Source organism: Onychomys torridus, chromosome 1 (assembly GCF_903995425.1).
Source record: "Onychomys torridus chromosome 1, mOncTor1.1, whole genome shotgun sequence".
Lineage (NCBI taxonomy): Eukaryota > Metazoa > Chordata > Mammalia > Rodentia > Cricetidae > Onychomys > Onychomys torridus.
This window is the reverse complement of record NC_050443.1, coordinates 178921933-178936249: the sequence shown is the minus strand read 5'-3', so window position 1 is coordinate 178936249 and position 14317 is coordinate 178921933. Positions and strand designations below refer to the sequence as shown.

At 47.1% G+C, this 14317-nt stretch overlaps 1 long non-coding RNA gene across 1 annotated transcript in view; it reads left to right on the top strand.

The window, feature by feature from the left end:
* Positions 1 to 6308, top strand: part of LOC118573788 — a 69875-nt gene extending 63567 nt beyond the window's left edge. The window contains exons 3-4 of the long non-coding RNA XR_004943674.1: positions 98 to 145; positions 5981 to 6308. This is a non-coding gene — a long non-coding RNA (uncharacterized LOC118573788). The remainder of the gene's footprint in view (positions 1 to 97; positions 146 to 5980) is intronic.
* Positions 6309 to 14317: the final 8009 nt, after the last annotated feature.

Sequence of the window (14317 nt, the reverse complement as noted above, 5' to 3'; positions counted from 1 at the left end):
CTATTTCGGATCCTGGCCTGGCCTCTTCTCTGCTCCTGAATTGAAAGCCAGAAGGAACTTAAATTCTTCCTTTTTCTTTCTCTCCTCCCTGCTTCAGGATGAGCTCCCAAGGGAGGCCTAGGGGACAGAACATCCCACACTCTTGGTAAGTGTCGGGTTGTCTCAGGTAGCTACAGGCGTCTGCTGCTTACACCCTCGGTGCCTCAAAGGAAAGACAAGGAAAATTAAGGACAAGTATGTGGCTCACCACAAATGCACCAGACTTCAGCCTGCTGCCTCCCCAGTGCCAGTTCTGCCCAGGGTGGGTCGCCTCTCCCAGATCGGGCGGCTGGGTCACAGCTTTGCTATGTGTTTGTTTCTGAGCAGCCTGACTTCAGCCAGTGACTAAGCTTGGAAGCTGTAAAGCTTGGTCATAAACCTGTCAGTGAGGCCGAGGGCTGAGCCAGGATACTGACCCTGGCAGTCTTCCTCAGCAGGGCAAAACCCCCAGGTCCCACTCTTCCCAACACCCAAGCAGCCCTGCCTGCCATGCACTGGGAGCCAGGTACATCCCAGGGTCTTCCCATGCAGCTGCAGCTACTCCAGGTGGAAGAAGAGCCATTCTGTTCATCGAGTCTGTCCTTTAGTCACAGTGGGCAGAGAGAGCTGACAGCAGGGATCAATGTATGAACATGAGCCAGGCAGAGTTCCAAACCAGCCTCCACTGTTAACTAGTCAACATGGCCTTGGGTGCCTCGACTACACCTCAGCTTACCAGCCAGAAAGGTAAGGACAATGGTACTTGAGGACAAAAGGACAGTGTGAGCATTTCCTAAGGTCCTGAGGATGAGGGTGGATCCAGGTGGAGGTCTGTTGGATGAGCAGAGCACAAGCAAGAGCTGGGAATGGGAGAGGTCTTTCTCTGTGGGTGGATTCTTTTCCCAGTTTGTTGCCCTTCTCCCCTTCCTTCTCACCAGTTCTCCCCTTTTCTCCTCCTTTCCCTCCTCCCCCTCCTCCTCCCTCCTTCCCTCTTCCACTCATGCCTCCCCCTCTCAACCCACCCTCTTCATTTCAAACCTCCCCATTCTTCTTTCCTCTCACCCCTCCTCTCTTCTTTGCAAACACTTGGGTCTAGAGAGCGGTCCAAGCCTACCTCTGCCCTGCCCCCAGGAGAAAGAATGGTGACCCAGGTGGCTGAGAGGGCTCTCTCCTGTCTAGCTACTGACAAAACAGGCACAGCTCCCCTGTGTACAAGCATTGTCCTTGCTCTAGTGGTCCTGCTCCTGTGACCCTTCCCTCTGAGGCTAAAGCTGCCTTGAGTTCCAGCCAGGCTCCAGACATAAGACCCTCTGGTAGAAGAGGGAGGCCGGGAAGGAGGAACTGGCCTGGAATCCTCAACCCGACAGAGCAACGTTTGGTTCAGGAGTGCCCAAAGTGTTTGCTCAAAATCCAAATTCCCAGGCCAGGCAAGGGAACTGTCATGGGAAACCTGAGACAGGCTCTAAGGGTATGCATTTGGCAATCCCCATGTGACCTGCTTGGCCTTTACCACAAAGCTTCAAGAAGGAAGCTGGGGCATAGTTTGCTTAACAAAATTATACCAATCCTAGACTAGAAGAAGAGATTGCATTTCATGTTTCTTCACCCATAACCTCTCACTCCTTCCTTCTGATGGGTGGGCCTGAAACAAAAGCCTTCAAAGCCAGAGATGGATGAAGGGTAGAGATATTTGTGGCACTTTTCCACCCAGCTCAGCATCAGGGCTCCAGGGAGGTCCATGGCTCTTGCCAGATCATCTGCATACAATGAGTACATAAATCAGTCACCACCAAATTTTATCCTGCCCTGGTCCACCCATTACTGCAGAGGCTGGAGGCTGGTCTGAGCTTCAAGCAAGGATAGGGTGGGGGAGGAGAATTGGGCACCTGACCTGCCTGGGTGACTGTGGTCCTGGAGCTGCCACCTATCCTGCTAAGGGAGACCTGTATCCAAGGACACAGGGAGACAGCTTTAGCTTCCATCTGGCACCCACAAGTGTAGGCAAGGTATCCCCAGCATAGTCTTCCACTGGCTTAAAACAAGGTAATGGGCTGGAGAGGTGACTCAATGGTTAAGAGCACTGGCTGCAGAGGACCTGGATTCAATTCCCAGCACACACTTGGCAGCTCACAACTGTCTGTAACTCCAGTTCCAGGAGATAGGACACCTCACACAGACATACATGCATGCAAAACCTACTCTGGGAACCCAGAACTCTCCCAGAAACTATCTGTCAGCTACATGAGGAAGCCCTTACCAGCTGCTCTGACCCTGGCCCTCCCATTCCATTTCCTGCATTCTCTTCTCCTCTTCCTAAAATAATAGCTTCCAAACCTTCAGGGAGGATGGGACTTTGAGCCCTACCTACAGTATGCTGTTGCTCTGGAGACTGCTCCTGATTCTTAGGCAGAGAACGACACGGTACTACCTATTAGAGTTAGAAGCTTAGGCAGGAGGTGAGTGTGGAAATGTCCTTGGCCACAGGAGACACAGTTCAACCTTGTGGATTGTGGAACCTGAGAAGCTCCCCTTAGAGACGGCTACTCAGGTGCAGCTGGGATCTTGACTTATGCACAGATAAGACATTCAGGACCAGTCAGTGTAAAGCAGAATTGGAGTTTATTAGGTAAAGAAGAGTACACACTGGACAGATTCCAGTGTGGGCATTAATAGATGCACTTAAATGTCTTAGTACACAAAAGTGTCTCTGCAATTCATTGGTTTTAGCTACACTGTTCAAGGGTTTAAAGTTTAAATTTTTAAAAAAAAGCTTTAAATTTAAGTAGAAACAAACTAGTTTGCTTGTTTCTCTCAAAGAATTTCCTTTTATAATGAAACTATAAAATGGCTTTTTGGATGCATTGTTCATGCTTATGACTGAGAAAGGAATGCTGGGAAGATCAGAACTGAAGGGTTTAAGATATGTGTTTTGGCATGATGATTGGTTCAATAGCTATTTTAATATTCTTGTTTGAGATATTGCTCCTAGAATGGCTAGAGTCAGAGCCTGGACAGCCCAAACAAGGCTCAGCCGTCCATTCCCAGTAAGCCAACTAAGTAGATGAGTAATAGTGAAAAGCAGGTGTAGAGAGACTTATTTGACAAGGTCATATGGGGAAAGGAACACACACACACACACACACACACACACAGAGAGAGAGAGAGAGAGAGAGAGAGAGAGAGAGAGAGAGAGAGAGAGAATAAAAGATTGCAAAGTTAAAAAGGGACTGCAACTGTTTAAAAAAAAAAAATCAGGCCAAGTGCTGGTGGCACAAGTCTTTAATATCAGCACTCGGGGGTCATAGGCAGGTGAATCTCTGTGGGTTCCAGCCAGCCTGGTTTACAGAGTGAATTCCAGAACAACTAGGGGCTACACAGAGAAATTTTGTCTCAAAAAACATCACAAGTTACCATCTAAGGAAAAGGAGAGGATGTCATTGGAGATACTGTAGTCTACCACAGCTAAAACTGAAGACTAAATGTTTTGGGATGCTCCTTTGTTGTTGTTGTTTTGTTTTGTTTTGTTTTCGAGACAGGGTTTCTCTGTGTAGGGATGCTCCTTTTAAAAGAGCATTTTTCCATATGCTGAATAGACTTCAATAAGAAGTACACAACAATTAATTCCCAAAAGTGATCAAGATGCAGTTTGTTATCAAGACCCCAGAAAGCCTCCCTCATGCCCCAAACAAAAAGCTTAGTTACAAATGAACTGCCAGATCTCTAACCTTCCGATCTCCAGTTGATAAATGAGAACTGAGAAGCATCAGAGACACTGTGTGCTGCAGCCCAGGTTTTTTTCTGGGGACCTTTTCTCCCAGTGAATAAACTGACCATAACACTGGACACCCTTGGAGAACACCTGACCCAGGAGGCCAACTCCGTGGATTTAGTTATGACTATGTGACATGGATGTCACTTTCTGGACATCTATGAGATGACAGTCAGTCCCAAGAGAAGGATGTTGGCTTTTTAAACAGGAGCCATGTTTTCTTTGCTATATCCCTATGTCCCTGTGTCCCTGTGTTTCTGGATCTGATTCTGGCTGGGACTGTGTGAGTCTCTTGAATCTGAGGTCATTTTACTACCAATCAGACCAACTCTTCTTTAGCTGTGTGCTTAAACTTTTGAACAGGTAATAGCTGGACTAGTTCAGTGGTATGGTTCTTGCTGCATCTGTGTGAGGCCCTGGACAGAATCCCCAGTACAAGAGGGAAAGAAAGAGATGGGTAGGGGAGAAGGGAGGGGAAAAGGTGTGGGGGAGGGTAGGGATGCAGAAGGAAGAGGAGGGAGAAGAAAGAGAAATATTTTGCTCACTTCAAGAAAGAAATCATGAAGAGGCAAGAAATGCCATTGCCCTGAAGCTTGAGCTAAGAGTTTGCTGGGTGCCCTCTGAGGAAATAAAAAGGAGAGCTTAGATAGTCCAAGGTGTTCGCTGCCACCACCCCAGAAACCACTGGGGGCCTGGCATTCTGCACTTGCCCATTTCTCTTGCTCTGAAGTAAGTTGCTGGTGAGAGCAAGATATAAACGATGCTTCTCCCACCAGAACCTGCTGCCTGTTAACAATGGAAACCCAGGTGGAAATTGGGCTTTTCTTATTCTGTCTCACTTTCAGCTGTGCTGCCTTAGGTTTCTCATCTGAAAAATGGAATAATGTTGAGATGACCCCAAGAAAAGTTGCAACCTACTGTGAAGCTCCTTACAGATGCCACTGTCTCCCCTTGGAGACAGATCTCTATACTGTTAGGCGCCAGCCATCCGCATATGTATACCAGGCTAGTATCCAACTTGCCACCCTCCTGCCTCTGCCTCCAGAGATCTGGAATCACAGATGTGCACCACAGAGCTTTCAATGGGGTCTTGCTATGCCCCTGAGACTGGTCTTGAACTTTCCAAAATGCTCCTGCCTCCACCTCCAGAGTGCAGAGATCAGAGGAGTGTGCCACTGTGACAGGCCTGACTTCTATTCTTCGGGACAGAAGCATCCCCTACTATATCAGAGCTGACTGCCCATCAAGCTCTAAACACTGGATCCACAGAGCCCAACGCTGACTCTGATTTCTTTTTCCCTTGGATCTGGGCAGTGGTCCTGCTGCGGCAGCCCTTGCTAAGACGTCTGGAACACTCCAGGCTGCAGCCCCCTCTAAGACTTCTGGAACACTCCAGGCTGCAGCCCCCTCTAAGACTTCTGGAACACTCCAGGCTGCAGCCCCCTCTAAGACTTCTGGAACACTCCAGGCTCTCTGTTTTACTTTCATGCTACCTCCTTTCTCTCTTCAGTACCCTCTTCTTACGTGCCAACCTGTATATATTTAGCTCTTTTAATCTTGTTTCATAAATCATTGCTGTGTGTCAAGTCCCTGCAATGCTGCCAACGCATATCTAAAATACTTCCCTTTTGGCTAGTGCATCAAGGCCTGCGCGGCCTGTCGGAGCTGCCTCTTACCAGGACAGTCGATAGGAGACTGCCAGAGCAGGCTCTGGCACAGGCTACAGCACTTCAGCTCCTCTCTTTGAGAGCTGTTGAACCTGCACTGGAAGATCCTGGAAGTTACTGACATCACAGCTCTCCTATAAAAGTGTCTGAGCTAAAATCCGCATCTTTTATTTGCTGAGGATTTTGGCCAAGTTCCTTAAATTCTCTGTGCCTCAACATCCCGAGCTAAAAGATGGGAGTGGATGCTTGTTTTGCTGAGCATTAAATGAGATAATGTGTGCATTAATATAATTTTCAGCACAGTGACTAGTACTTTGCAAACGTTCAACAGTTACTAACTTGTTTGATTGGCTTTTCCTGTGGTTCATTTACTTCATCCACTCTTTTTATCATCTTTATTTGCAAAAACTGGGTTATTGGTGGTTTTTTTTTTGTTGTTGTTGTTGTTTTATTTATTTTATTCTGGATGCCAATAGACCCGGTTGAAAAAAATAATAATAAAAACTTTTTCTGTCTTCTCCTCTAGCCGGAAGTCGTCATGCAGCATGATTCTTGCCAAGGAGATGTCAGCTGGAGACTGAAAAGCTTTTAAAAGGGCACAGATTAGATTGCTGTAGCCAATCCACATCTCTTTTTCTCCCTTTCCTGGTCTAGAATGGGAATGTGATGTCTGGAGCTTCAGCAGCCATACCACACCACAAGTCCAATTTGAGATCGGCAGTCATGGGCCCTGGGACAGGAGGGAAAGGGAGGGAGCCTGTATCTCTTCTCCCAGACTGCTCTGTGGGGCTGCCCTACCAAACCTGGACTACCTGCCCCTAGAATTCTTGTGGGCAAATAAATGAATAACTAAACCCCTTGACTCTTCTTTTGTCAGGTTCCTATTGCTAGCCGTTTTCCTGATGAGTAACAACCCCAGTTAGAACTGAGTAAGATAGGGAAGTGCTTTGCAGAGCAGAGAGGTTCCAGGGAGCCTCAGACTGGGGAGTCAATGGGGCAGGAGCAAAAAGCTTGCTGTCTCTCCTACCCCCAACTTTCCACAGAGTTTGCTTTAATGTGCTGTAGGGAAGAGAGGTGACCTAGTTAGGTTTTGTTTCAAGAACAGATTCTAAGCAAATAAATAAATACAAGTTTAGGAAAAGAGCCATTCTCGTCCAACCTCCTCATTTTCCAGATGAGTGATCTGAAGCCCCAAAAGCAGCTTTCCTAGTCCACTCAGCCAGGCCCAGCCAACAGGAGCCAGGACTGCTGATCTTTCCCTGGCCACTGTAAAGTACTGGAACAACCACAAAAAAAGCAAATGCAAAGAGCTCCCCATTGCTGCCCAACTTCCCAAACCGGCAGCTCTGAGATGCTGGCTGCGGGAGGGCAGGCCTCTCCAGTGAGATTAATGAGGCTAGGCATGCCCCTTCAGGGCCTTCTGTGCCAGCCTGCCCTACTGCTGGGACAGAGTTGGACCCACTTCCTCTTCTGGCCCTGCAGCAATTCATTAATTGCTTGTTTGTTTATTTAAAAGCACACACTGTGGATGTGTGGAGCAAAGGGGGTGGGGAGGCGAGTGCCTAGAGACATGGGGCTCTTTGTCCTGGGCTTGTCTTTCTCCTTTCCAAGGGCCGGCTCAGCTGGTGCTTCGTCAATGCAAGAGCAATGGCTGCTAAGTCACAGCTGTAAACACCACCTCATTGGAGGTCAATTAGAGAGCAACAGAATGGTTTATGAAGGAGAGGGGAGATGCTGGGGGCTTTTATCATACCGCCTTCGGTAACTGTCAAGAGGCCCTGTCCTGTAGATCAGCCCTGCTAGGGCACAGTTGGTCAAATGCGTAAAAAATAAATGGCTGTGAGTGTAATCACCAGGTGCTAATTCCAGGACTTCAGCTCGACACTCTTCATCATCCTTCTGTGCCATTCCATCTGTCCAGCCTCTCTGTGCATCTGTCTGGCTCGCCATCCATTACTGTTGTTTTGGTTTCTAGAGACAGGGTCTCTCTATGCAGCTCAGACTGTCTGGATCTCACGCTGTAGACCAGTCTGGCCACGAACTCAGAGACCCACCTGCCTCTGCCTCCTGAGTGCTGGGCTTAAAGTTGGGAACCACTATGACTGGCTTTTCTCCCTCTGTTTCATCATCTACCCATTCTATTTTCCCATCAGTTGCATTGACCTACTGATACATTTCACCCGTCCATTCTGTTCTACCCATCTATTATATCTGTTTCTCTACCATTTCTATCCATTCAACCCACTCCATCCCATCCACCCATCCATTCCTCCATTTTGTTCATCCATTCCATCTGTCTATCTGTGTAGTCTATTCCAGCCCATCTATCTATCCAGTCTATTCATCCTTCCACCCAGTAATACCAACTAAACCCCTATTCAGCTGTCTAGGCAAGGTCTCTCCACTTGGAGGAGTAGGAGGAGCAAGTACACACAACTGAGCCGGTGGCAGGACTGATGCCAGCACACCGGAGGCAGCCCAGGAGGAGGCTGCACACCCACCCACCAGCTGCCGGGATAGCCAAGACCTGCAGTCCTGACTCAATGGTCTGATTTAGAGTGCTAACTTACTTCAGGTTCAGGACATGGGCCAAGTGCTTTCTATGGATTCTTCTACTTAACTCTTTCTGGCTTTCTTCCCATCCCTCTGTCTTCCTCCCAAAGCTGCTCCCCCTTTCCCACCCTCTCCCAGCTTTGTATCCTTTTTGTTTATTTATTTTTAAATAATCCACTGAGTCAGATTCGTGCTACCCATATACTCATCGGTGGGGGGCCAGACACACCCTTATAAAACCTTAACTCTCCTTTCCTCAGAGACCATCAACAATCCACAGGTCCTCAGTTAGGGGGCCTCTTAAGTCCCTACTCCTCCATGCTGAACACTGACTGGCTTGGCTTGTCGGGAAACTAGAAAGGAACCATGGGTGGGGAAGGGCCAAAAAAAAAAAAAAAACAAAAAAACAAAACAAAACAAAAAAAGCTCTTGAAGGAAGAAGAAATAGTAGAGCATAGGTTATATGGGGAGAAAAGTGGAATGATGGGGACAAAGGTTTAACTGGGGAGAGGGATGGAAGAGTAGGGCAGGGAGCCATGAGGTGAGGAAAACCCATATAGAAATCTACCATTCTCCAAGCTTCATATAGACTCATATTCATGTAGACAAGTTTAATTATGGTTACCCTACACAGGGAATAATGTAAATAATACTAATAGACTCACATGCCAAATTCTCTCTATCATCTCAGGGGAGTCCCAGAGCCTCAGAGAGGACCACAGTTCTCCACTCCTGAGGTTAGCCCTGTGGAATGTCAAGCTGTAGACCCCCAGAATGGGAAGACAAATTTGCATTACTACAAGACCCCAATGTTTGGTCATTTGCTGCAACAGCCCTAGGAAGTCTAATGAGTGAGATATTCCAAGTACAGGGACGAGAACAGGTGACATGGGATAACAGTGGCCAACAGCCATCAGGTTTGGTGAATTCCCACACTGCTGCTAATCACTTTGAGGCTGCAGGAAGTCCCTTAACCCCTCTTCCAGCCATAGATTCACTGTGGAGAGGAAGTGTTGGTGTGGGTGACCTCTGGGTGCCTGCCAGCTCTGCTACTGACCACAGGCCCAACTCTCTGGCTTTTGAACTTTGGCTATATTAGACAGTGTCAGGCAAATCCTACAGGCACTGGGTTTTATCTGGTTTGTCAGAGAGGCCATGCTGTGGGGAGTGATAACCAAGGAAAGTCAGCTGCCTTCTGCAGAGGTGGAGCCTTGAGGATGTGAGGTGCACCGATCTTGCCGTTATCACAAAACATTTTTAAATAGCTTCACTTTGAAGCCAGGTGCTTGCTACATAAGTATGAGGCACTGAGTCAGAATTCCCAGCAACTATGTCAAAAACACAGGTATAACTCCAGGGGATTGGAGACCCTCTTCTGGCCTCCACGAGTACTGCACACACAGGGAGCACAGACAGACATGTAGGCAAAACTCATACTCATAAAAATAAAACTAAAAAAATCAATAAAATTCAATTGGTTAGGCTGTGTGTATACATGCGTATTCCACACTATGTAACTGGAAGTCAGAAGACACCTTGAGGAAGTCACTTTTCTCCTATCATGTGTGTCCTGGGGACTCAACTCATGTCCTTAGCCACAGAAGCAGGTGCTTTTAGTGGCTGAGACATTCCTAACAAGTTTGATTTCAGAGTCCTCCTCAGCGTTGACCTATGGAGCAGAATTCAAGGTGAAGGAGAAACTCCATGGCAACTCTAGGGCTGATGCCAAACTACTACTGCACTCCTTAAAGACCTTTGCAATTAAGTGAGACCTCAAAATGGTGTTAGTTACAAGAGCAGACCATGGGTTAACTAGTTCATCGAGGTTCTGGTCAGGGGTCCTGATTTCAGTTGCTAGAAACTACCTCTGGCCACCTGAAGAAAAAAACATCAAAACCATAAAGAAAATAATGAAATGCTCATGAAATTCAACAGATAGAGTCAAGGCAAGGCCACTAAAATTAAAAGTGGTAACACAGTCATGTTTATATCACAGTAAATCTCAGCTGAGACACCGCTGTTGGAAACACAGGCACTCCCCAACCTGGCAATTGCTCTAATAACTCAGTCGCTGCCACCCTGAATAACCTCTACAAGATTGGAAAGCCCAGGCGCTTGCCTAAGTATAGGTTATGTGCTGCCCCCTGCTGGTTGAGTGTAAGCAGGCAGCCTTTCTTCTGATCCTGCTTCCTCAGTGATCTGGGGAGGAGGTTCCCCCCACACACTTTCACCCACAGGATGTGGCAAGTGCCAAGGGGTTTCACATGCCAATCCTCTTTAAAAGGTTGAAGGTTCCTTTCACTTTTCCCTGGGATGTTCTTACTTGCAAAGTTCTACTAGCTATTACTAGATGTTTGGAGCTATTAGTTTGTCATTTCCATACCCAAAGAGCTGGTTAGTAAGCCTGGAACCAAGACTAGAACATAGACCTCCCAATTCCCCCTCACAGGGTCATTCTACCCACTCTGCACTGTCCCGAAGATTGCAACCGCCCTGTTCCAGTGTTGGACTAGGAGGCCGAGAGGCAGGACTGTTGCCGTGACAACCAAGAAGCACAGCTTTATCCAAGACAGGATGAATTTCTTGGACTTTCATACTTCTCTGAGGAGGGTGTGTAATCACTCTCAGTTAATCTTTATCCCTTTGTAAACATAACTGCAAGATGAAAACATGGATAACACAGCTAAACAAGCCTTTGCTGGGCTTGACCTCCCTTCGTGTTCTTTTGGAGAATATGATTGCCACAGAGACACCTCCCAAGGGACTTGTGTTTGAAATCTGCAGTGAGGGTCTCTGGGCAGCGACGGTGGGGGGGGGGGGGGGGGGGTGGTGGTGGTGGGGTGGGGGGGTGGTGCAGTGTCTTTGGTGAGAGAATGAAGAGAAGGCAGGAGGGAGCCCAGGCTGCCAGTCCAGGTCTGCAGCTTCCAGAGACTTCATTATTGTGCAGCAGCAGGCTGGCGAGGCCACACTCTGTCTTGACTGGACAGGGCAATTAACAGCTCCCTGAGATCCTAATGAGTAGTTTTCTTGAGGTTTAAGCTTCCTGCAGAGTTTCCCAAGGGAACTTGTTCCTGGAATCCAGTTCCTCAGAAGTGGCCTCCCCTGGGTGCACCTAGTCCAAGGCTACTGGATTTGGCCAGCTGTTTGGAAGCTAGACTTCTAGGCCCAACACCAGCTCGTAATTGTATATAGTTCTAACTCCAACATTTCTATTGGGACCAGACATCCCTTTCTGAGGGTGCTAGGAAGCCTTTTCTGAGACCCCTCTCCTCAGCCTCACCACACTTTGTCCCTCACTCACCTGAAAATGAATACAGTCCTCAAGGTAGTGTCTATAACTGCCCACAGCCCAAAACTGCCCTATAGCAGAATCTGAGCCAACCTGACCATCTCCTGCAGAACTTCAGTTTGAGACAAAGAGAAAAATCTGTACCTGGGAAGTAGCAAGAAATGTGGAGCTAGGAGCTGAGAGACACCAAGTCTGAAAGAAAGAGAAAAAGGTCTCCACTCGGCCACTTGCAAACATACAGAGCTTCCTCACAACATTCCTGTGACCTGAAACAGTCTGACCTGAAGGAACCCACACACATCTTCACATATGCACAGTGGGTGATAGTGAGTTGTCATCTAACTCATTCAAGATAGAGAGCTCCCCTTCATCTTCGTGTGAGATCCAACACAATTCAAACTGCATCTTCAAGCCTTTGTTTTCTTTTGTCTCTGAAACAAAAGGGTTAAACTCTAGAAAGGACACTTCCTCAAGAGGGATCAGTCTTCTCTAGAGTTTCATTCTTTAGAGTTCCTAAGGGTAGCCAGAAAGACATGTTTCTTACACCCTTAGACGATAGAAGAGGGTGGGAGCCCTCTGGTCCTATTGGAAGTACTGTCACCCATTTCCAGGGGCACAGTCCCTGGGCTTGCATATTTTAGTATGACCTGCAAGGTATGGCTGGTTCCTGCAGCCCAAAGCCCACTCCTGCCTTCTGCATGAAGCCACAGACACAGGTTGCCTCTGAGGAGCTGTTTCCTGTGCCTATGGTTCTTTCTCCTCAGACCCTTCCTATCCCTAGCTGTCCAACCTTCAGTACCATACGGTCCAGGACATGGACACTGGCTCAGATCATTGGAGGTTCTGGGACATCTTAGATAGCAAAGCTTACTTCCTTTCAATAAGGACAAAAGAGGATCACTCATGAATTTGGGGGTTGTCATTCTAGAAGAACAGTTCTCAATGAGAGGTGATTTCCCCACCCCCACGCCGAGAACACTGACACTCTGTCACGATTAGTGGTTGGATGCTGCAAATGTTCACTGGGTGGAGCCCTACAGATGCTATAAACATTCTGCAAAGCACCCAGGATCACTTCTTCCATCCCAGCAAGAAATGGACCAGTCCAAATTCCCCTAGTGCCCAAGTCTAAAGTTGAGAAGCCCGGCACTAGAAGGGCTCCTGTCATCATGACTTGGTTCCAATGACACCCAGTCTCTGAAACTTGGTTCAATAGGAGGAAAACTTGATTGGCTCAACTTGAGTACTTAGCTGCAGCCAGACCTATTGGGTATAGCCAGAAGGGACCAGTCATCTAATGTAGGCTTGACATCCTATTTTGAATGTTCCTTTTAAAAAATGACTTCTTGTGTTCCATGAAATGGGCCCCAAATCATTGGGGTCAAAGGACAAAGAGACTAGCCCCTGATAGTCTGCTTCCCTACCCTATTAGGTAGAGACATCTCCTGCCCTTTGGAGTCACCATTAAATCTGGCATGTTTGGTTTCACCTCATTTTTGCTTATTGGTTCAGATGTCTATCTCTCCCGAAAGACTATACCTTATGTGGATCAAAACTGGGTCTTACTTAGCTCTACAAAAACCCTGGTCAGCGTTCTAATTACACAACAGAATATTGCTACATGACAAACACCCCCAAAATTAGTCATTTTCAACATCAGGCTTTTCCCTTGATGATTGAATGAGGAGTCTGAATGTCTTACACCATCTTGTCTTGTGTCAGTGGCTTGGTGGTATTCAACTGGTGAAAAAGCTGAGCTGGAGGGTCCAGGGTGGTTTCTCACATAGCTGGCCCCTCAGGGAATAACTACAGGACTGGAATCAGCTTAACCTTCCTCCAGCCTCAAGTCTTCTCCAAATGGTCTCTCCAGAGCAGGTGATTCCTAAGTGACAGAGCAGAGCTCAGAATGCAAAGGTTTCAAGGGGATAGTCAGAAAGTGAGAGCCTGCTTAAGACTTTCTGGAAGTCACTGGGTATCATATCAGCTGCATCCTGTGGGCCAAGCAAGTCACTAAGAATGACCATATTGAAGGAAATAGGAACTAGATCACACTTCTCACATGAGGGGCAGCATGTAAAACAGAAAAGAAAGAAACTGGTAGTCATATCTTTAGGGAGTCTCACACAGCCTGGTGTAGCATGAATCTTAAAGGTTCTTATTTATAAAAACAAACCTGGAGCCAGGTATTGGGGTGAACGCTGGAAGATCAGAGAGACAGAACATACCACAGCCACCTCACCTTGCCAATTCTTCAGCTGATCCTGTTTCCTCAGACTGGAAGCCTCTGAGTCCTCATCCAGAATGAATCTCAGCTGAATTGTTTGTTGAAATCCTAAAAGTTTAACCAGGCTATAGTTCCTCATCCTCATGCCTTAAATACCTTTCTGCCTCCAGCCATTACTTCCTGGGATTAAAGTCGTGAGTTACCGTGCTTGGCTGTTTCCAGTGTGGCCTTGAACTCACAGAGATGCAGGCAGATCTCTGCCTCTAGAATGCTAGGATTAAAGGTGTATGCTACCACTGTCTAACCTCTATGTTTAATATTGTGGCTGTTCTGTTCTCTGACCCCAGGTAAGTTTATTAGAGTGCACAATATTTTGGGGAACACAATACCACCACAGCCTGATATAGTAACTGTTCAGTAAACATAAAACAGACAAATTCATTAATAGGAAAATGAATTAGCCCTGCTGTTTTTACCCAGGTGGCAGAATAGTTAAATGAAAAATAATCTCATTAAAATAGCTTTCACAATTAGCAGATACTGTGAAGAAATGGGGTCTCTGTTAGGAGGAAACTTACTCTAATTCATACAGGAATGGTTCCTTTGCCACTCTACTCTTCCACACCGAGGGCTGTGATAGACATCACTAGCCAATCTCAGTCCTTTCCCTCTGATGCCTTACTTGCTCTCAAAATCCTTCTCAACACAGCAGTCTAGTCTTCTACTACTAACTGATCAAAGCTGGCAAGAGACTTGTCACACCCACTGGGTGTTTGTGATGTGCTGCACATGCTCGA